Here is a 23644-nt window from a genome sequence, read left to right as displayed (position 1 = left end):
AAATTAGTTACATGGGACTGAGTAAACTGGTGAATATGGTTATAATTTTTGATTTTGTCTGACATACTACTGGCTTTTAACCTGTTTCCCTGACATAAAGAAACTCTTCTCCTTAACTAGTTATGATTCACAGAAATTTGATAAATTATACCTATGTAAGCAGACTTGGAACAGTTATCTTTTCTCTCTATCTGATCCCTCAAGAGACTAAAATCTCTTAGGTCCCCAGTGGCTCTATCAGACAAATGAGGAAGATCATCTCCTAACAGATATAGGAATCTCAAGGTATTTTAAGGATTTTAAAGAGAAAAGAATTTACCTAAATGTGTAAGGCAGAAAACCATGACAAGACCTTGATGTGGCTTTCCTGGCCTTAGAAAACCTTATTAACATTCTACCCTGAGACTCCTAATTAAAAGTTCCAACACAGCCAATTTAAAAAAGCCTATATGATCAAATAATCAGACTTAACTTGTAAACAAATTACTCTTGATTTGACTATATTTGAGAAAAATGAGGGTAACTTTAGAGAGAAAAAAGATTATATTTTAGTGGATATTAAATTCTAGTTTTGTTAATTGAGGTCTATATTTACTAAGACATTTCCCAGATCATTCCTTGCTGTTTTGTCACATTGCTGTAAAGGTTAATAGAATTATGAAAAGAATACTCTAGGTTTGTTTCTGAAGTTCAGTAATCTATCCTTGGGTAAAGTTCCAATGCCCCATGACCTGCAGCCAGGGGATTATACATACTGGAACAGGCATGACTTAAAGAACTGTCTACTACCTGAATGGAAGGATCCTTTATCAGGTACTCTTAACTAGACCGTACATACCAAAGCTGAAGGAAATGGACTTTTGGATTCATTTCCTATCAGAAACAGCCCCTGCAGTGCACTGGCCTATAGAGCACTGCTCACCTTAAAACAATGCCCAAATGAAGAAAAATCTACCCAGGCCAGGATGAGAAGACGACGACATCTGAGGTAAGACAGCTGACCCAAAACACCGAACCAGGCCTGTATGCCAATTACTTTGATAATTTCTCCTACCTTTGATTATGAACTACTCCAACTGTTAAGTTTATGGTAAATTACCTATGTCTAGTACTTCTGTGTTACCTTGGTGGGTTTCCCTACTCCAAGGCTCTAACTAGATAGCCCTCAGAAACGTTATTCTAAAAAGGAAATTATAGTTCTGTTTAGGCCACTGTTGATCTTACAAGGTGGGAGACCTCACCAGGCTAATTAATACCTGCTCTGACCCTGACCATAAATATGAAATTTCTCATAAGATGACTCAAACTCAATCAGGAACACAAGCAAAATTTTAACCCAAAAATATAACTTCTCGACTATTAAATTCTCATTCGTGACTTTATTAACTTTACTAGCTTTATTACTTATATCCTGTCTATATAATAAAATTGTTGTCTGTTACATTTCCCAATGTGTAACTAGGCCTACAAGATTGATGATGGCTAAACATCTTGAAGAAATAGATAAAATTTATAACCCTGTATAAAATAATTGTAATAGTGTGATTCTAGGTATGGGAATGAGCAACGAAGGGCAAACATTTCCTCGATCATAATAGACTAGTAAGACAGGCGATCCAGAGAAATTTTAGTATCAACAGGTCCTGATAAAAAATCTAACACCTTGAATGGCAGCTCAGAATATTCTTCAACTTAACTAGGAATGAGCCATCCTAGCACCATGTGACAAAATTGGTCATGAAATGTCTCTCAAAATATTGGTCGAATTTAGGACCAAGGGGGAGCACTGTGAATGAAAATACTACAATGTGAATGAAAATACTGCATCCATGTCAGTAAACAAAGAATGCTGAAACCAAGTCATCAGCAGCTGCTGCCACTCCTCAGCGAGTACAAGCCTGCAGCCTAGCCTCTCAGCCACTCACAGTGGTGCCCTCTGAGCGGACTCACAGTAAGAAACAACAGGGTACTGGCCCTAGATAGCCAGGTGCTCGTTAAAGAATTGAATTCAATGACCAAAATGTTCGCATCCTCCCATACATAGAAAAACACTAAATTCTTGAACTTGAGATACCTGGCTTTCTTAGATAACAATCTTTTATTGTTCCAACTACCTGGTCTTTGTTGTAAAGCTCCTATATATCCCAGCTCCTTCCCTACCTCTTGGGAGCAGTCCCTCAGAGTGATCTGAAAGGCTGTCATCCCGGCTCGAGTCCTCCCTCCAAATAATATATAACTCTTAACTTTAAGGCTGAATGTTTCTTTCAATCAAGTCCCAGAATAGACACAACTCATCAATTATGTAATGGAACACACTGGATCAGGAACCAAAAGCGTGTTCTAGTCCCGAAAACCACGGGTTCCTCTTTCTTCCTGTCTTTATACAATCCCACCAGAACTCATTACTTTGCTGTCTGCTCAGACCAAACTTAGAGAAGAGTCAACTCAACAGAGTGTCTTGCTATGGAGAACCCCCTGCAGAAGCAAGGCGGTCAGCCTGCCCTCCCGCACGCTCTGCTGACCCCTACTGTCATCCGTGGAGACCAGGCCAACTTAGCTGTTCCCAAGACCTGCAAAGTCCCACACATTAAATAAAAGCATTTTATTTTATACCATATGTTATGTATATACCCATCTCTGAAAACAGCTTTGCCAGAAGCTCAAATCTTCAACATGGATCTGCAAAGTTAAATCCAGTCCCCAAGGGAAAACAAGTTTTATGAGGATACTAAGGCCTCCAAAGTTCTCTCCACTAACTTCAACCAAACTGCCTGAAGGTCTGCAAATGCAGGCGGCTACAAGTCTGCTTTTAAAGCAACCTCTTCCTGCCCTCAGGCTCTACAATGTCCCTCTGCGCCCTCCCATCTCAGGGTAAGAGCAGCCGCTGCAGAAACTTGCAGGGTAGCACTGACAGGACAGGACACAGAGGATCAGAGCTAAACTAAGCCTTCTGATGACACGAGCCTGTCACTCTGTCACTTTACACATCAAGATATATGTAGAGAGAGGTGGAGTGATATTGCTCAAAGTCACACAGCTAATAAGTGGCAAAGTCTATAACTGCTCCTCCCTCCGGCGTGATGCCCCAGCTGGGATGGCCACAGGGTTCTCTCGTGCCTGCCTGACCAGTCCTTTCTTGTCACTCATAACCCACCACAGGGTCGGACCATTGCCTGACTTTTCAGCATCTTGTCCCTCCAGTCTCTCAGGAACAAGGCTGCTCAGGCCACTGTATGACTTCCGGGTTCCCAAACCCTCCGTGCTCAGCCTGGTCTTGCCTGTGTTTCCGGCCCCGTGCTCAGAGGCACTTTCTCCCCTGCAGGAGGATGTTTCCACTCTCCACAGGGACACCCCGTCAGAGGAGCCCTCTTCTCGCCCTCAGAATGGCAGGTGTCCCAGGCTACATCATGAGCTGCCCCATTAGGACTGCGGGTGCCCAGGTCTGCTAATCAGACCAGCAGCCTCAGAGCCAGGGATTATGCCCGGGTCACCCTGCAAACCTACTGCCCTCCTCACAGCCCCCAGTCAGCAGGTCACCTGGAAGTCACAGCAAGTGCCCCACCCAATCCTGAAGTCTCTTCATTTGCCAGCACCGCTGATGACTGGTCTCCAACCTTTGTTCAGTTTCGCACAAAACAGCAGCTTCCACTGTGAAGAGGGGGTTTTCGCTCCTCTGCCCCATCCTTACTGGAAATGTCAAGGGAAACCAAAAGGCCTCTTCTCAACACTTTTCTGATGACATCCTCCCACCCACAATACTCACATGCTCAAGAGAATTGGGTCCACGTGATTTTGTTTCCCTTACGCTAAGTGGCTCAAAACACTGCGGGATTCTTTCAATTTTGAGGGTATTTGTACAAAGTTTATAGGCTTTAATCTGTTTTTTTGTCTCTCTTCAGTATCTCTAGCATTTGCCACTTCTTAATCCCTTCAGCAGCCTCCCTCCCAAAATCTAGTTTAGGAAATCAGCTGTGATGAGGGGCCCGGGGGCAGTCACAGAAGATGCTACTAAGGCACAGAGAGACTACAAAATTTGCCCAAGGTGATCAGCCTCAACCCACAACATTGTGTGCCCCATCCCTTTTTTTAAATCTTATGCTAAACAAGCTTTTGTAGATTATGCTTATAAAGAGATGAGGTATCAAAATACATACAAGGACACACATCAACTCTAAGATGTTGATTAACTCCACTATTTTGTTTCTATTTGTTTAATTTCTATTAAAAATTTAAGAACCTCTGCACTCAATATAACAAAATGTTATTGGGTTTTAAATCCAGAATTTAGAGGTTTTGTGTGTCATTACTCATTCTTGTTTGTATGTTCACAAGACAAAATGATTTGAAAAACTCTCTCCCCTTCCTCTACTCACTACTGGCTCTCACCTGAGTTCCCAGACCACACATCGAGCAGCCTTTCACTTTACCCACAACTGAACTCATCAGTTTTCCCCCCGAAATTCCTCTGCAAGTTTCCCTCCTAAAAGCACAGCAGGACCATCATTTACCTGATTAATCCACCCAGAAAGCTGGGCCTTACTCCATCCTAACTTCACAGACAGCATTCATCCTTTCTTTTTACCATCTAAACATGTCTTCAATCTGTTCGCTTTTACCCACTGACCATCTCACCGCTCAAGTGGAAGCCACCAGCACTGCACTCCTGGACTCACGAGTCTCCCAAGTGGCCCCACAACCGCTCTCCCCTACTTGAGTCAAATGGGATTCTGTCAGTCCCGCGCTTATAGGACTCTTTTCAATCTCACTGTTCTTAGAAGAAACTCCCAGTTCTTCACCTGATGAAGGTCTTTGCCATGAAACTGTCAGCTCAGGGAGGGCAGGACACGCCCTCTCTCCTCGGCCCCGCCCTCTGGCAGAGCATCAGCATGGAAGGACCTGCTGAGCTACACCAGCCTGTATTCTAAACCTGGTCTTGTGTTCTTAGCAAACTGCTTCACTTATCCATATAAATCCAAGGTAGATTAGAAAGATCTTAGATGTTGAGCTAGAGTATTGATTTGGGGATTTTGCACTAGCAACCTGCAAGTACATGTTCTAATGATTCTCTCTTCTAAAAACCACACTCAGATTTAAGTAGTACATGTGGAATGTCTTCAGAGTAAAAGGGACTGTACTTTTACAGACTTTATGTTTTATAACATGAACAAACCAGACAGGGTCACAAATGGAACCGCCTCACAAGTGACAGAAGACAGGTGAGAGGCATATAGCAACAGGTCACATAGATGGTAAGAGAAAAGTTGATTCTCCAACCCCCCCAAATTTCCTCAAAAAACCAAAAACTCTGAATTTTGAAAGTAAAATACTATCATATAAAGAAATAAGATAAATAGTCCTCTTCATCAGGGTTTCAAGATCTGACTCCAGAATTTTTAGCAGGCTATACTGAATCCTAGCACAGAAAAATCAGATGGAATAGTGGTAAGTTTCAGAAAAACTGCAGTAATTCCTCCAATTGTAAGTGGACATGCACTCACCTATCGAAGGTGAATATAAACCGCATTCTGGAGAAATTCGGAAGCTCCCAGGCTCCGCTTCTGGATGGCAAAGACACGGACAGCTTTGAAGCATGCTTCTAACTGAGTCACCGGCATTCTTACACTGCAGGGGGAAACGGATGCTCTCAGTTATGAGCAGAGATGTTCCTGTCGTGTCTCACAGCCCGTGCCTGGGGACTCAGTGCCCTGCAGCAGCCCGGCCCAAGGTGAGGACATGCAGCATGGCCCACCCAAGCAGGAGGTGCACTGTGCTTGAGAAAGCCCATCCCTGATGGGGTCAAGAGGGGCTGGTGGGGTTGTGTGAACCTATAAATGCTCACAGACATACACCTGCCTACATTCAAGTGATACAATTAAGAGTAGCAGGCTGTTTAACAAAATTTCAATTGTCAGTGGAAATTTTACCATTCCTTTCCACTTGTCCCCTGCACTCTGAAACAGGCTTAGGCTCTCTCATACCTGCAGCTCTGATGCAATATTTGTAAAGTCATTTTACTTTGCTGCAGGTGTCCTCGCTCCCCGTTTCGCTGTGAATGTCCTCCCTAACACACTCAGATGTCTTCCTGGATCTCTCCCTGAGTTCCTTGCTCCTGATCCTCAGATCCTAAGATAAAGGACAACTGAAGACACATGACCAGAAAAGGCACTGTGGACTTGAACAAAGTCCTCTGTGACCCCCTATGTGAGTACTGCCCACCCCTTAATTTTGTTCTCAAGGTTCTGCCTAGGGTGACGCCCAGACAGCAGAGAGTCCTGGGTTATTAAAGGCTGTGTGTCTTGGGCGCGGGGACAGGTGCAGGAGCTGGTTCTGGAACAGGGCCCATCCCCACCCCTGCTTCTCTCTCTCCGGAGGCCTCGCTGCCAAGCCCCCAGGCTCCATGATCTTCTGTCCTTCTCTTCTACTCTACTCCAAGCCCCTTTCCTCTTCCTTTATTCCCTAATTTTCCCCAGCTGGAGTGATTTTTCAATCACAGAATCTGAAAAAACTTCCTTCACCTGAAAAAGAGGTCTCCAGAGGTCAATGCCCATATGCTGGTTCCTGAAGATAGCCCCTGGTTAGGGGGACTCTCACCAAGGGTCACGGGGCAGCAGGCATGTTGCAGGGTCGACCACCCCCAACAAGAATTTGCTGTGACCCCAAGGCACGCACAGCATCCCTGTTCACAAAAATGTATTTGGACCACTTATCCGTTATTAAGAAGCAAAAATAAAAAAAAATTGCCCATGTTTCTTAATAAAATTATTTATGAGGTGGAAAAAGAAATTGTAATAGAAAAGAACAAATTTGACTCCATATTAGATGTGTTCCTTTGGCTTTAAACCTCTGCCCTGTTTTCTAGGTTCAGACTTGTTAGCTCTGGAGCTTTTGTAAAAGAAAGTTGCCTTTAGCCTGAAATATCCAGGAGAGACTATTCTCCGGGCTCTGATCTTTAAGGATGTTAGCTCTTCTGCACTTATATATAGATGACAAGTAGTAAAACAGAATAAACTTTGTTTATTTTTGGAGGTTTTACAGGGGCACCATGATTTGACCCACATGGACAGCTGCAAGAACAAAGGATTCCAAGGAAATCAATTCGTACAGCAAGAAGTTTGCAACAACCAACAACACCCCCGCCCCTTTTTAGTAAAAAAGGAGACTGAATTCTGACTTGGGGAAGAGGGTTCTCCAGGATATCAGTATGCCATCTTCTGGGTCTGCCAGCTTTTCAAATAAAGTCACTATTCCTTGCTCTAACACCTCATCTCCCGATTTACTGGCCTGTCATTCAGGAAGCAGAACTAGTTTTGACGTGGTAACTAAATGACTTCATTGGAGGTAGTATGTCTCCACTGTTTCCTCATTTCCAATATGTCACAACCTATCAATTTTATATGCTGTTTAACAACACAACCAAAAAACCTTTGTTAGGGAATTGATTCTACGGAAAGAAAGTTATTTCTACTCCTTCAAACCTTTTTTTTTCTTTTCTATTTTATTTTGTTTTGCTTATTGAAAAGAAAATAAAAGTGAAATCATTTTATTTCACGTATTTTTGTTACAACTACATATTTTAAATTCTACAGAAATATTTAAATTGCATTATTAATTTGTTCATATATTAATATAAAGATATATACACAATCAATGCGGATTAGGAAAGGAATGGATATTTACTAAAAATCCACTGCACATCCAGTCTTTTACAAGCATATCCTGGAATATAATAAGCTCTAGAATCCAGGGGTCCCCCACCCCCTTTCTCCCTGCCGAGTGCCTTAGTAATCAACAACCAAGGCACCATCATAGAGCCACGCGATATATATTTTAGGTATAAATGAGGAAATTAACTCATTCAACTCTAAATCAAAAACCTTAAAATAAATACTGAACTTATTTACAAACAAAGAAAATTGAACACAATTAAGTACAGTTTCTTCCCCAAGGTCACTAAGCTAATAACTGGTAAAGGCAAGATTTGAGCTCATCTGCCTGATTCTAAACACTAAGGTGGAAAACACATTTGATTGTGGAGGGTCCAGCAGCAAAGCCTATCACCCTATCTTTATTCAGATCTAGCCTTAGACAGCCTGAGACAGCACCCCATTCCTATGGAACTCGAGGATAACACAAAGGATTTTATATCCAGTAGTTTCTTAGGTCTCATTTATATAAAGTGTCAGCAGGTCAGCAGAAAAAACTCTGGGAAATATGAGTGGGTCCAGAGCTTTTTGCTGATTAGTAACTTTATTTATCAGAACAGCGTGACCTTCCCATGAGAGGCCACATGGACCTTAACTAAAGGCAGGTGAGCAATGAAAACTAGCAAGACCCTGGAACTCAAGCAAGAAGGATCACTGCCATCCCCCACCAAGTTGCCTCTTCACCCTCGTGGGCACGATGGCAGAAGATCCAGGTTCTTGTCCAAGTTACACTATCATGGATTCTCACCCATAAACAGATAAGGCTCTATGCTGTCTTAAGTCCTTCCCAACTCAAATATGATGACACCAATATCTGAGCAGAATGTCTATGTCTCCACTTCCTCTCTTCTGTTAGGAGAATAATTCTATGGCCACAAAGCAGAAATCCAACTAAAAACACCATGCATGAAGCCAGGTGAAAGTCTGCGTAAGACACTTTGCTCTCACGGACAGTGAATGAAAACTCAGAATAAGTGGTTCTTCTTCCTCTGTAAGTGGGAGGTAGCCTGATTGTGTGTGTGTGTGTGTGTGTGTGTGTGTGTGTGTGTGTGCGCGCGCGCGTGTGTGCGTAAATCAAATACAATGAATTCTGGGATGTGTACAGATTTTTTTATGTTACTGTCATTTCATGAGGATGAGACAACCTTTAAAGTAATTTGAATCTAGTGTTCTGAGACATTCTCAGGTTCTTTTGGTGGAGGAGGGGAAAGGGGAAATGAAAGGAGGAAAGAAGTAAATGAAGCCAAGGAGTAAGAATACTGCTAGCGAAAGGCAAGACATTAATTTTGTTCCTACTTGCCTCACACACAAATTAGGGACTGGCTTTCCCCAGGTGTCTTGTCGAACACTGAGTTGCAGAAGAGGCAACAGCCCATTTCTCACTGAACTTGTGACAGTACGTGGCATCTTATAGACACAAATCATTTACCCTGATCAAACACTCTAGCAGCAGGCCGTAATTCTCCTATTTTGAGACACAAGAAAACAGGAGTTCAAAGCGGATATATAACTTGACAAAAGTCAGAGGACCATTAAACAAGAGAGGATGAATTCAAACTCAGATCTGAATGCAGAGTCTGCTCTTCTCACTCCCAGGACTGGAAAATCCTTAACACACAGGCTCCCCAGCTCCCCTGCAGTGTTCCTGGCGCCAAGCAATTCCCATGTTAATGGTCGCCAGTTCTCACAGTCACAGCGCTCTGTGCAGCCAATGGCCTCCATCGGACCTTGATCATCTACCTGTCACGCCCAACAGGCTTCTCCACAAAGGCAGGAATGCTGGCTTTCAAGTGCATAAAAAGCCATCCCTGGTCTAACCTGGGTTCTTCGGAGGCCTCTCCAGCCTAAAGGCAGCCATGAAAATGCTCACAGTTTGTACATGAGCCACACTACCTCTCTCCATCAGTCTCCCCAAGTATACCACTTAGCTACGACCACTTTGATAATCTTGGAAACAAATTTTGAAAAACAGAAAAGAAAGGATTCTGGAACAAGTATTTAATACTTACAATTTTAAATGACAAGTTACAAGGTGAGTATTGACAAACCGAATCTACCTTCCTAGGTGTCAGTTTGAAGAGTTAAAAAATATCATTGCAAAAAATTCTCACTTACAAAATTAAGTAAAACATAAACAATAATCTGGGCTAAACTCAAAAATAATGCCCATGTTGTACATGGAGAAAAATACAGGACTATACTGAGGGGTAAAGTAAGAGATGTGAATGTAGAGACATCAACATATTGCATGGAGGAAAGCAGCTTTGTAAAATGAATGCTCTGTTAAAGATAATTCAAAACTTACTAAAAAATCCTATGAAAACCCTTATCTGTTTTTATTCTTTAACTTGAACAAAGTATTTTAGAATTCTTCAGGAATAATAAAGTCATAATACTAGCCAAGAAAAATTGGGATGGAAGAAAAGAATCAAAAAAAAATATCACACTGTCAGATATTAAATAAATTTTTACAATATGTAAGTTATGGTGCTGGAGTAATAAAGTAAGATTGACAGAAATAAACCATGAGCTCAAAAAGAGACTTTAGTGTACATAAGTATTTTGTGCATGTGGGATTTCAAATCAAAGAGCAAAGTATGAATTCAATAATTGTCCTGGGAAAATCAGAGAATCACCTGGAAAGAACAAATTCTATTCCTGTCATAATGACCACAAGAAAAATTACAGATAGTGATGTAAATATTAAAAAGTACTAATAACAGCAAATACAACTCTTTGCTCATATTAATTCAACTTCTCCTCACTATAACAAGTACTATTATCATCTCCATCTTAGAGATTAAAAAACCTACAGAAGAGATTTGTACCATTATAAGAAAGTATTTCTAAAATAATACCAAAAATAAAACCCAAAAAGAAGACATTTACTATCTTAAGTATATTTTGGGCCACAACAAATATAAACCTACTGAATAAAATGAAAGGCAAGAAATGACAAGTAAAAACTGCGTGATACATATTGATGAAGTCAAGGGGTTAATGTTCATAACATACAAAGAGCTGTCACAAAGCAACAAGAAGCTCCCTCACTTAACTGTGTGCGAAGGACAAAAGGGATCATTCACTTTTTAAAAGTCAGATGGCTAATAAGTGAAAAATGCTGAATACCTCATTGGTCATCAAATGCAAACTAAAACAATGAAAAAGCACTTTTGCTCATCATATTGGCAAATATTTTTAAAAGTTGTTCTAGCTAGTGTCCATCTGTGAGAGAACAAACTGTGAGCAACGTGTTTGGAGGACGACATGTCAATGGATATGTAAACTCTGAAAAACGTGTGTACACACAGACTGAACTCCCCTTCTAGGAATCGTTTCGTTTAGAAAAAATCAGTTCAAAAAGATGTACTCATCAGGATATTTTCACAGCACTGTTTACAATGGTGGGATGAAAAGCTGAAATGAAATCAAATCCTGCTATAGAGAAATGGTTACATAAGTAATTCTACATCTTTTCATTCCCCACTGGAAATGGAATTTCTAGAGTCACTTGAAAAGAGCCTGTGATGAATGTAAATGTCACATCCAGGGACTAAATTTCCAGAAGCCTTAACTAAAGGAATACTCATACGAGATCACAGGAATATTTACAGAACAAGGATGCCAGTCAAACATCTTTTCTGACAGTGGAAAATGGAGAAAACTTAAGTGTCCACCATCAATACAATGAAGCGGTAAATCACGGCGAGCTGTGGGCTCTGATGGGGCCGGCGTTTCGGCATGGTTCAGGGCCTTGTCCACAGCACTCTCCCACCAAAGTTGTCCTTGCACAAGAGAACACACCTGCACATCAGGGGACCCCTCCACTCTATCTGAAAGGACCGGGTGAGTATGGAGTGGGAGGAAGTCTATGTTATACCCCTGAGTGAATAAAGCGAGCTGCATAAAACATGTATTATGGCCTTATTTTTCAATAAAGCATATATACACACACATATACATAGATTTCCCAGATTCGTGTATGTATCTATGTATGTATGTGTATATACATAGGCATAAATGTCATGAAATATATACACCACATTGTCAACAGTTTTGCCCTCAGGAAAAAAGGGGAAGGGATATAGGGGCCTTTCAGTACCACCACAGTTCTCTTTTCAGTATTTCAGTTAAATATACTTGGAATTTAAAAGTTTATTTAAGTCCGAAGTAAAATGGACAATGCCTCCACAAGACAGAATGCTATACTGGTCATTAAAAATCATGCCAGGGGAATTAGAATATTGTAGAAAAACATATAAAAAGCCAAATGGAAAATGAAGGTCTCCACACAGTAAACAGGCACAGAGTGCTCACTGGTTTTTATGAGAGAGTTGATACACACTGATGAAAAGAACAGAAAATAGATGTTAAAGTGTTAATTATTATCTCTGAGTAGTGGGATAAGGATAGCCTCTTTTGCCCCTTTTTTCAGACTTATTATATTAAATACACATTATTTTTCATCTGAAAAAAGCATTTTAAGATGTGTAGTACTACACATTGGAGAAAATACACGAGTACATACAGAAACAAGTAACTAGGAGACACCGCAGCAGAGTCATGTAATGTAGAACGGGCGATCCTGATTAACACCGCACAGTTACATAAGGACCCACAAAGTGAGAGCACCTGCTGTAACAGGGCGTGGCACCCTTCTATTTGTCAGTTGTGTCTTCAGGGCTGAGGCAGTTCTGAGCACGGCCAGTGTCAGTGCTGGTGTCTGGATGGATGTCACTGGAGGTGAGGGCACCTGCAAGCCGAGAGGAAGAACAGAAATCATCCTCTGCTTTTTCTGTCTTGTTTCTTTGTTACTTTAAAAGAGAGGCATAAATAAGGTAAACTGAATCTTCCCTACTGAAATTTCAGTAATGAAACCGTTCTTAAAATCTTCACAGCTTATATTCTGCTTATAACTGTCTTTTCAAAAAATTATCATATTTATTAAATGTTAATTAACTCAATTAACTCCCTGTTGAAACCTTCTATTAAAGAACATGAAATGCCGTATGTAAAAGCACCACGCCTGCAGTGACTACCTTAGATGCCTTGACGGCAGTGCAGTCAGCACTCACCATCCCATGGCCCTGAGCTCCTGATGCTGCTAAGAGAGCACACTGCCGCCTCAGATGGAGAGAAACTGTGAAAACATTCTCTGAAATCTACAGCACTGACAAAACATAACTGACAAATCCTAGGCTCCTTTGAGGCTGTCATTTTCTGTTTCTGTCCAAACACCGTCAATGAGCAGGACCACCCCATTCCTGAGCCATGGGACTCATGCAGGAAGGAGTTTTGGAGAAATTTCCAGGTATAGAATGTAACCAACAATTTGTAGAACTCTGACAATATAAAAGATGAAATACTCTGATTTTGGAAGACACTCAAAATATCCTCCTAAGCCTTAGTAGCTGGAAAGGCTGGGCTTCTTCACATCCACTTATTTATTTCACAGCCAGTGAGAATCTCCCACAAACCCTATTTCCCTGTGTCTGCTGGGAGCCTCAGGCACACTCTTGTTGTCGATCTGATAAGTCACAGGGCAGAGGCGTGTGTCTCACGCCTGCAAACATCACACAAGCTCGCTTCCTAGCCTCACTGTCTGAACTTGGCCCCATTTTCTCACCTGTTTATTTGGTATCTATTCTTCTGTAAGCTGCCTGAAGTGCTTCTTGGAACATGTCAGAAGAATGAGTGGGTAGATAAATGGACAGATGGACAGGTGAGAGATGGGCAGACAGAGAGAGAGACTGCAAGAAAAGGGGAACAAAGAAAATTTCCTATGCAAAACCCTCTTCTAGTCAGGGAAGAAAACCACCACGGAGAAGTGTGAAGAGGCAGGTGGCTTAGGGCTGTTTCCTGGATTCCATGAAAAGTCACACCAAGAGATGAGAGAGTAGAACTGTAAATAATAAAAGAAAAAAAGCACGCATGCTTGAAAAAATATATCTACAATATGTACTTTCCAAAGAATAGATTCAAATCAGAAGAGCCCAATAACACAATCATTGGGTATTTACCGAATTGAGAATCCCATCTCCAAACCACAAGTCTTCCCTTTGGAGCACTGAGAGTCTACACGGTGCGGCCATAACGCCGTCTCCGCAAATCCATTCTATCCTGCACTTACGAGGAACGAGAAGCTGTGCTTGGTCTGCCCATGCACGTCATTTACACCCCACAGCACCTCTATGGGGGTGGGACGCCTAGCGAGTCCGTCTTTGCAGGACAGGAAACAAGTCCGGGAGAGGCTAAGCTGACCTAACATTTCTCCATCTCACAGGACTGGTCACTCCAGAGCAGGACTCGAACTCGGACCCACATTTGTAAGCACGGTACTAACGTGCTCTGTGTGCTTTTTGTGTGTATAATACATTTTTTTCTGGCATGAAAGTATATTTAATAAATGTTCGGTTGTCTTGTCTATCTCATTAGCTCACAATCAATCTTTATACTGTTGAATTGTACTCTTTTCCCCTGGAGAAAGGAACGGAAAGAGCCGGGGTCAGAATTAGGTGGGGCTCCATTCTTTATCTGGTACCTCATCTCATCCAAGTCCCCAACAAGGGAGAAGGAGCAAATGTCTTCAAATTTTAAAGAGAGTACTCCACTGATGGTGACTTACTCAACTCCAAAACCAAGGCTGGGGGCAGGGACATGCAGCAACCAGAGCAGTATCACCTGTAGGAAGGCAGAAAAAGCTCATGGGAGGGCTCAGGGGGTAAGCCTGATTTAATTTCAATTGATAAAAGAATAACACACTCTAAAAATACTAGCATGCAATGGATTTGCTCTTTCTTGTCATTTAGCAAGTTTCCAAAGGGCACATGTAAGATTATCGTGAACCAGTGAAAAGAAGAGTCTACAGACAGGGAAAATCAATGCCACAGGCAGGCTTAAAACCAGGCTGGAGGAAAGGAAGGGAAAGGGCTTCATTATGAATAGGGGAAAGGCTGGGAAAAATACATCATTACAAGGACTCTCAAGCATCATTCAACAATCATACTATCATTCATTCAAAAGAGAGTTACTGAGGTCCTATTTTGTGCAAGATTTTACACAGGGCAAAGCAAGAGTGCAGCCTCCATGGTGGCAGCAAGTGGCGGGGCTCAAATACACTTCTGATCCCGGAACTGGCACACTTGTCCTCAGTATAAAGGCAAAGAAAAAAAAGTAAAATAATTCTCTGTAAACTCAAAGCATTTTTGAAAAAAATTAAAGAAGACCTAAATTCCTGGACAGACACAGCACGCACATTCCTGGATCAGAAGACAGCGCTCTTGGAATGGCAGTGCTCCCCAGAGCGATCCATACATGCAACGTGGTTTTGATCACAATCCCAGCGGGTTCCACTGCAGAAACTGACTAGCTGCTGCTACAATTCATATGGGAATTCGAGGGTCTCAGTAACCAAAATGTGCTTGAAAAAGAACAACGTGAGAGGACTTGTAATTCTCAATTTCAAACCTTACAACTGTATCTCTAGGTGAGGCTAGAGGCCATTTTTAAGTTATTATTGTGTTTATCCTTATTTTCTAAATTCTCTACAATGAATATAACTGTTACAATAAGAAAAATAAAAAGTAAGGTATCTTTTAAAACATGCACACAGATTCATTCATTGGGAAAGTAATATTTTAACTATAAAGAGGTAAACAAATATCTAGTGAAAAAGGACTACTTAAAACAAGAGTGCATTTATATTTTCCATAAATTGAAAACTGAAAAGTACAAACACATCAAGTTTCTAGGGAGACTGATGCAACATATTAATAGTTATTTTCAAAAATTCTAATTGAAGAATGAAAACTCAAGAAAGGGAAAATCGTGATTGACAGCCAACTGCAAACACATGGAGAGCAAAGTCCTAGAAATCACAGTTCCTTTAACTCTGCTACTACCTCAGTAGGAGAGGAAATTCCTCACTGAGGGAAGAGTGGAATCCCATGCATAAGACAGGATACACAGTACAAACTGCACTAGAATAGGGGGTGATTTTCTTAGAAGAATTCTAAGGCTACAACATTGCTGAAAAACTAAAAACACTGACAGACAGATTAAAACACACAGTCATATATATTATACAGAAACATATGAAGTCTGCTCCCATGTTGCATAGAAATACATATATATATGTTCATTTATGGGCACTGATTACTTTATCCCAGGTAGAATATTTCAACTAAAACAAATAATCAATAATACACTACTCTTGTCAAATCTTGTTGATAAGTTACTCTGCTATGTAAACATAATGTGTGTAAGATAGATCTAAAATTAGTGAAAAAGATCTTTATATGCTTTCTTGAACTCTTCTCAAAATTCCAAGCTTAATTTTAAAATAGATCTGAGCAGTATTTCTATATGATCTTTTCCCTCGTGAAATGAACAACACAGTCTGTCGTCAAAATTCTGTCCTTACAATGATTCACGAGCACCGTATCCTAACAAAACTGCTGGACAACAAGGCACTATCCAGACACTGTGACTAAACAAATGAAACACAAGGATGACAGTGACCCTATTCTGGAGGGCTTATAATCTATTCCAACATAGGGGTTTTTATTTGATTGGTTTGATTTGTTAGAAAAATAAAATCACTCAAGTACTTTCTTCTTTGAGCATTCTGTAAGTAATGACTCTCTTTTTAGTGTCATGAGCAGGAAAGAGTTAAGCATGACTTGATTAGTTCAACTAGCAACAATCATCACTGGAAAGTGAGTAATAAAGAAGTAAACTGATAGCAATGCTTCTGCCTACATGAGACCTAAAATAAACCTACACTGATCTCTGCAAGGAAAATGAGGAGTTGAGGTCCCCAATGAAAAACAAACTAACAAGAAATCAAAAAAGGAAAGACTTTTCCATAACGATTCCAGGAAGGAGTGGAGCATGGTGGTGAAGAGCACAGATGCTTGGGACAAACATGAGTGTCTGAACTCCCTCAGCACTTGGTAGCTTTGACACTGATATGTCAGTGAAATTTCCTGCATCTCAGTCTCCTATCCATAGACTGGGGACAACAGAACCCGTCTCCTAGAACGGTCCTAAGAATTAAGTTATTTTATATATAAATGTTTAAATAAAATACCTCAGATTATAAATATTACCCCAAAACACAAGGAACAAAGGAAACAATGATAAATTTGAATTCATCAAAATGTAAATCTTTTCTTCAAAGGACACCATCCAGAAAGTGAAAAAGCAACAGGAGAAAATTTTTTCAAATCATTTATCTGATTAGGAATTTTTATCTTCAAATTAAAAAAAAAAAACTCCTATAACTCAACAATAAAAAGGGAACTCAATTAAAAAGTGAATAAAGGATCTGGAAATGTATTTTTCAAAGAAAATATACAAATGGCCAATAAGCACAATCAAACGATGTTCAATATTATTAGCTCTAATGGAAAACAAGTCAAAACCACTAGGAGAAACGGCTTCACACTCACTACAATAGGTTATAATAACAAAAAGTGTAACAAGCTCTAATGAGGACACAGAGGAAGCGGAACTCGCAGCCCTTGCTGGTGAGGATATAACGCTGTGTGGCCACTTTGGAAAACAGCCTGGCAGGTCCTCAGAGATTTGAACATTTGGTTTATGAATGACCCAGCCTTTCTGCTCTCTGGGCACACACGTAAGAGAACTGAAAACCAATGTCCACATAAAAACTCCTACAGGAATATTCACGGCGCCATTACTCATCACAGCCAAAAAGCAGAAACAACACAAATGACTATCACCTAATGAATGGGTAAACAGTGGGGCCCAGCCATGCAGTGGAATATTATTCAGCAATAGCAAAGCATAGAGTACTGACCCAGGCAACAACATGGACAAACATTTAAAAGATTACTCAGTGTGAAAGAAGTCAGTCATAATAGACGGCTCCTTTTACATGAAATGACTCGTTTTACATGAAATGTCCAACACAGGCAAATCCACAGAGAGAGAACAATGGCTGCCTGGGGCTGGGGGAGGATGGGGAAGATGGGAATGACTGCTTGTGCGTACGGGGCTTCCTGTTGTGGGATGAAAATGTTCTAAGATTGACTGCAATGCACAATTATGGCATAGAGTAAAAACCGCTGTACATTTTAATGGGTGAATTGTATTAAAACTGTTAAGGACAAAAGCACCTAGGGCCAGTACTTTCAAATAGTAGATGCAAATTGCTAACTTTTATCACAGGAAGAAGAAACTGCCCTCAGCATGAAAGCAGGAGATCTTCAAATGTGGGTAAACTGAAATTGGACAAGAGCATTTCATTTGAAACACTTGCTGAGTGTACACGAAATATTCAGAAATAGGAAAATCAGTCTGACATCACGAAGAAGCATACTGCTTCAAATGAAGATCAAGGATTCGGCAAGCCCAGCTGCTAAAAATGACCAGAGAAGAAACCTGGTTCTTAAAACAAGCACCAGAGCCAACAAGGAAATGGTGGTGAGGAAAGCAGGTGGCCGAAATTCTGGAACAGTTAGCTACAAATAATTTCTCCACTGAAATTTCAAAAATAAAATGAAAGTGACGCAATGCTGTGCTGGCCTCACGTGAATGGGCTTTCTCTGGTGCTCGACAGTTCTTTAACCCCGAATGAGAGACTCAGGAGAATCAGCATGGTTCCTGGCAGTCCCCAAGTGACTGCCCACCAGCACACTGACCACCATCACATCTGCCAGGGTTGTATTGCAGAGAAGAGACCAACTTCTAAAAGGCACAGGAAATGTTGACCAGGGAAGAAAAGGCTGCAGTCAGTCCTGGGACAGAGGCCCTGTGAGCAGAGGCCAGAAGGCTGCAGGTGAACTGGAGTTGCCCTGGGGCAGGAAGGGACCATGAAGGAGCAGATCTCAATTCTCTACTCTCTCTCCCTCGGGTAGGAGAGATAAATCTGCATCCTTCTCACCTGGAACTGTGGTTTCTTGCTTGCAGAAATCTTAGCTACAGTAAATGATTACTCAAGACTCTGTGGAAAAAACCCAGAAATCGATAGGGAGTAGGGAGCCAACTCCACGAGCCTATCAAATGCTCCCATATTTATTGTGTATAATCAAAGGAAAAAGTCATTAACAGTTGTGTGATACTAAGCAGGAACTTGGGGAAAGAAGGGATGAGAAAGAGATTGTAGAATCCACCATGAGTACAAAGTCTTACTGTATCTTTAGGGAAGTCATGGGTTGAGGGGAATAAGATACATTCTTTGTTATGTGAATTACAAAGCAGACCACCAGAACAGCTAAGTCCTTGTTTTGGGGATAACAGACTATCTAACTGCACACAAGCCCAGCGTTTATAGCTGAGGGCCTGGGTCCTTGGTTTGCAATGAGCAGAGTGCTATCTAAAATCTCAACTATGCAAGCAAAACATTGTCTCTGCATTTTAAGGCAAGAAGACAGGAGTGAGGATGCACAGGCGCTTGCTTGCAAAGCAGTTACTAAGCTTTTTTTTTTTCTCCTTAAAGTTGACAGGCGGCTGGGGTCTGTTTCAATTTGTTAATCCAATCATGGGCTCCCACATGGAACCATTATGGAGGACACCCTTGGGTGACAAATCCTGGCTCTGGGCCTTTTCCTGCCAGCTTCAGCCTCTCTAGCAGGGTCTAGGCAGATCCCTGAATAACGATCCTACAGAACCACCCACACTCTTAACTCCTGGTGCTTGAAACTTAATTTTAGCTCTACACAACTTAACGTAGAAAAGTTTCAGAAATAAAAGGTATTATATTCATTTTATATCTCATCATAGGACTGATTTTTCTGATTGCTCTAAGCTGCTTCTTCTTGGAAAAGCAACTAATTCTGCAGGTGAATTCAGTACTTTCTTTGGGCATAACTAGCCAGTTTGGTCTCGCTGAATTCTATTGGTCAAATACCGATACACTTAATTGATTTCATTGTTCATCAGTTTCAGCTGGGAGTATAGGGAGTGTCAATTTTTTCCTCAGCTCACCCTCAACTCTTTATCATCAGCAACTCAGGCCTCCGGAAACCAAAAAAAAAAAAGCATTTGTTTCCCTTCTACACTTTCAACATACCCAACAGGATACATCAGCCTGGAGAAAGAATTCAACACAAATGTTTAAACAAAAATCTATAAACCTGAAGTAACTCCATCTCCGAATCATGATACACAATGGCATGAGAGTAAAGCATGGGTGGGCCTGACCACCTGATTTCTATTATTCAAAGGAAGGAAGGTTTTCCTATTTTTATTATCACTCTGTCATTGTTTCTGATTAAGCCAAAAACTAGTGTATGAAATAATGAAGCAGTGCAATAACAGATTTTTGTTGTATCAATTACAGAAGGCATTCAGAGGGGTTAGGAAAACCCACCTCTGTAAAATATTCAAAATTTCTTCCACTGTTAAGAACACGTATACAAAATGCAACAGAGAATTCAAACTCTTGTGGAGAGGAGCAAAAGCCACAGAAACAAAGCAAAGTCATTATTATGAGTCAATTCAAAATTCACTGGACAATCATGTTCAATGCATTCAAGGAAATTTAAAGGCACACTGAAAACCATTCACTTAATGATCTGCAGGCTAGAGGAAGAATTTTTCTCTTTATCAGACAACAGTAATCAATAGGGTGCCCCATCAAACAAGGACCAAAGAACAATCAGTTTTTTAACAGTTCTGATAAATCAGCATGTTGTAAAGATTAAAATCCAGAAATTTTAAACATTCATTCACACCACAATGAAACAAGCACTTAAAAAAAAAAAACAAAAAACCCAAAGAAACTAAGCACATAGATCATGTACCTGGATCAATGAGAACTTCATGTACCGCTGGAAGAAAGAACAAACTATACCCTTTTCCTTGAAAAATAAAACTACTTTTAAAGATAAATGCTAAAACACATTTCATCATTCATGTTGCCTTGAAAAATCTGAGGCACTTGTATCTGATTAGAAAAGAAATTCTGAGTAATAGTATGTTACGATTCAGTGCCAGTTTGCTTTAGAATAAAAGAGAAAACAAAAGCTACTGTTTCTCACATCCTGCAGTGTGTGAAGTGCCTCCCTGCCTCTTTCTCCTCCCGTTTTCTAAGCTCATGCTCCCCAACCCTTCTGAAACAAGTATGAGAACAACTTATTCCCACCAATATGCCAAATGACAAAAGAATATCAATTTATTTGTGTAAATACATGCCTACAGCTTAAACTAGAGGAGTAATATATCAGAAGTCTATATGGAACTTCTTTCTACATTCCTGAAATAACACACACAATCGTTCACAGGGACACAGACATATTCCCCCTGGATTACTGGGCACTTCACAAGCTTAGGACTTCCAACTTCTAGAAGATAAATTTGTAGTTAGTTTAAAATACAAAACTGTCAGCTTTTGAAAGCCTTGATCATCTGCTAAACCATCCAATTATCAAAGAGACCCAATTAGCCTTCTCTGTAGAATGTAATTTCCCATGATGGCAAAACAGACCCTAAGAAGTACTGGATCCAAGTCTCGTGTTTATCACTAGCTATGATCGTTTTTAAGCACATTAACAGATTCAGAAAGGTTTGTCCCAACAACATTTATTCTTCTTGATATAGTATACATGTTCAAATGCCTATACAGAGACTATGTCCCATGATGGTGTTAAGAGTTCTTTTGTGTATTGCAATATTTATTTTTAAGTGCAGACAAGGAGGGTGGGTGTTACTCAGTTGTAGGCCACCTGCTTAGCATGCAAAATATCCTGGCTTCAGTCCCCAGTACCTCCAAAAAAATAAATAAAAATAAGTGCTTATTTAAAAATGAGTAAAGTTATAAAAAAATTCAAATAAAAACCACTTCAATCTAGGAGCCACAATTGGAATAAAAAAAACAAGTGTTTCTATCAAATATTGACTTTATGCCAATCACAGAGACAACCACAAATCACCCTTGACAACCATCACGTGTGATTCTCAGCAACCCTACTAAGTAGACACAGATGAGAAACCCGGCACTGAGGATGAGGAGACGAAGCTCGGAGGAGCCGGGGACGCTGACCGTCCTGCTCCCCGTGACACCACGTCAGCCCAAGGCAAGAGCTGACAGAGCTGTACTGAGGGGACACCCAGCTGCATGGAACCTTGGGGAACTGGGGAGTCCCAGAAAACACTAAAAATTTTTCAGTGGAATACCAGCTCAAATATATTACACTGTGCCACATTCTTTAAAAAAGGGAACGTGACTGAGACCTTTTAGATGCCTCCGTGTCCTTTCTGCCATCATCAGTTACTTGCCCTCTCAGCAAGACCAGTGATGATCTGGACCCCTTATGAAGTGCACTCAGATGGCAGAGCTTTTAAAGCTGTTTTATTAAGTTTGTAAGACTCTGTCTATGCCTCACACAGGCGGTCATCCATCAATTCTCCCCGGTGTGGATATACCACCTGAAATCATTCCTTTCTGCTTTTTAAAATCCCTTCATCTAATCCAGACTTTTCAACAGCAAAGAAGCAGCTCAACCACAGACAGTGGATAGCTTTTCACTAAATTACTCGAACAGCCCTTCGGACTACCTGGAAGCCCTTTTCTTCTATTAAACCCACTTCCAGGTACTTCATCATTTACTGATTGGTGGACATGGCCTCTGACTGGCCTACTCAGAGAGCTCCCAGCGTCACATCCAGGGATGGGAGAGGACCCTGCATTTGGGAGAAATCATTGAGGAACGCGAACATCCTCCAGTCAGGTGTGCACTGCTAGAAGTGCCACAACGTGCTAAGAAATTATACTGTCTTTACCCCTGGGCTCCCATGGACTGGTTTCACATTAACCAAACTCATGAGACACTGATGCAAGAAAACCAGAAATTTAACTTATTAATGTAACAGAAGACGTGAAAATATGAACCAGACTGCAATATCAGAGTTCAACCATGAGTACATGTTCTCCTCCATGGCCCAATCACGGGCAGGCAGTCACATGGCAAGCGTGGACAGAAGCAGAGCAGTAAGGATTTCTAGATTAATACAATGGACTGAATTAATGTTATAATAACAGATCTACTGCCTGGAAAACAACGCTAATCACGGTGCACTCTTCGTGGACAGTGGCCGAGACACGAATGTAAGCAACTTTGTGACTCCTTTCTCTGTCCTTTCTGGGCTAACTGATGCACAGATGTACAGAAATCCAGGGATGCAGATACATCTAAACAACCAAAGCCCGTCTCTGTGAGCCTCAAAACCAGACAGCCAGGGTTTAAATACCAGCTCTACCACTTACTAGCTCTGTGACCTTGGCCAACTTACCCTCTGTGTGCCTCAATTTCCACACTGTAAAGCTGGGATAAAAATCAAACTTTTCTTACTCGCTTGTTGAGAAGATTGAAGGATACATTTCTGTAAAACGCTCAGAAAAGAATGTAGCACTTTTTTGGTGCTCAACAAATGTCAAATTAATATTACAGTGGTTTACAAGTCTCCCTTCTAATCATCTTCTGTGTTTCCTGGCTAGTCTAAGTCCCAAAGAAAACCCTTATTTCTCCTTTTATAAAATCTTGGGGTGCACCGTTCTGTTCCATCCCACCACGTCTTTAAACTGAGGGAGGTGATGCCTCCTCCCCACTCTTCTGGGCCATGGAGAGTGCATCTCCCTTCACACCCCTGACCCCTTTCCACACAGCTAGCCCTCCTCACACTAACAGAGTGAGGTGTGATTCCAGGGAGACAAGCAGGGCATGTGAAACCCTTCCTTTCCCTCCAGGGTTGGCCACCCTTGGGAAGCACCTTGGATGCTCTGCTCCATGGCAGGACATCCCTGTGCATGATGGGGCAGATCCTCTCAAGGGAAGGCTCGCTGTGGCACAGAGATACCTGGGACAGGGTGAGTCTCTACTTCTGGGACACTGTATCACGACACTCATTTACCCACAGCCCTGAAGTTCATGGAGAACTTGGCTTCATCAGTAAAAAATAAGACATTTATCGCCTGT

The 23644-nt window shown here is 41.1% G+C and overlaps 1 long non-coding RNA gene across 1 annotated transcript in view; it reads right to left on the bottom strand.

Moving 5' to 3' along the window:
* LOC135321525 (uncharacterized) overlaps positions 1 to 21365 on the bottom strand; it is a 69854-nt gene extending 48489 nt beyond the window's left edge. Inside the window, exons 1-3 of the long non-coding RNA XR_010381364.1 lie at positions 20474 to 21365; positions 12336 to 12456; positions 5499 to 5622 (exon numbers count right to left, since the gene is read on the bottom strand). This is a non-coding gene — a long non-coding RNA (uncharacterized LOC135321525). The remainder of the gene's footprint in view (positions 1 to 5498; positions 5623 to 12335; positions 12457 to 20473) is intronic.
* Between the last annotated feature and the right edge of the window lie 2279 nt (positions 21366 to 23644).

This window comes from Camelus dromedarius, chromosome 6 (assembly GCF_036321535.1).
Source record: "Camelus dromedarius isolate mCamDro1 chromosome 6, mCamDro1.pat, whole genome shotgun sequence".
Taxonomy (NCBI): Eukaryota; Metazoa; Chordata; class Mammalia; order Artiodactyla; family Camelidae; genus Camelus; species Camelus dromedarius.
Note: the sequence above shows the minus strand (reverse complement) of the source record. Positions and strands in the feature narration are given on the sequence as shown.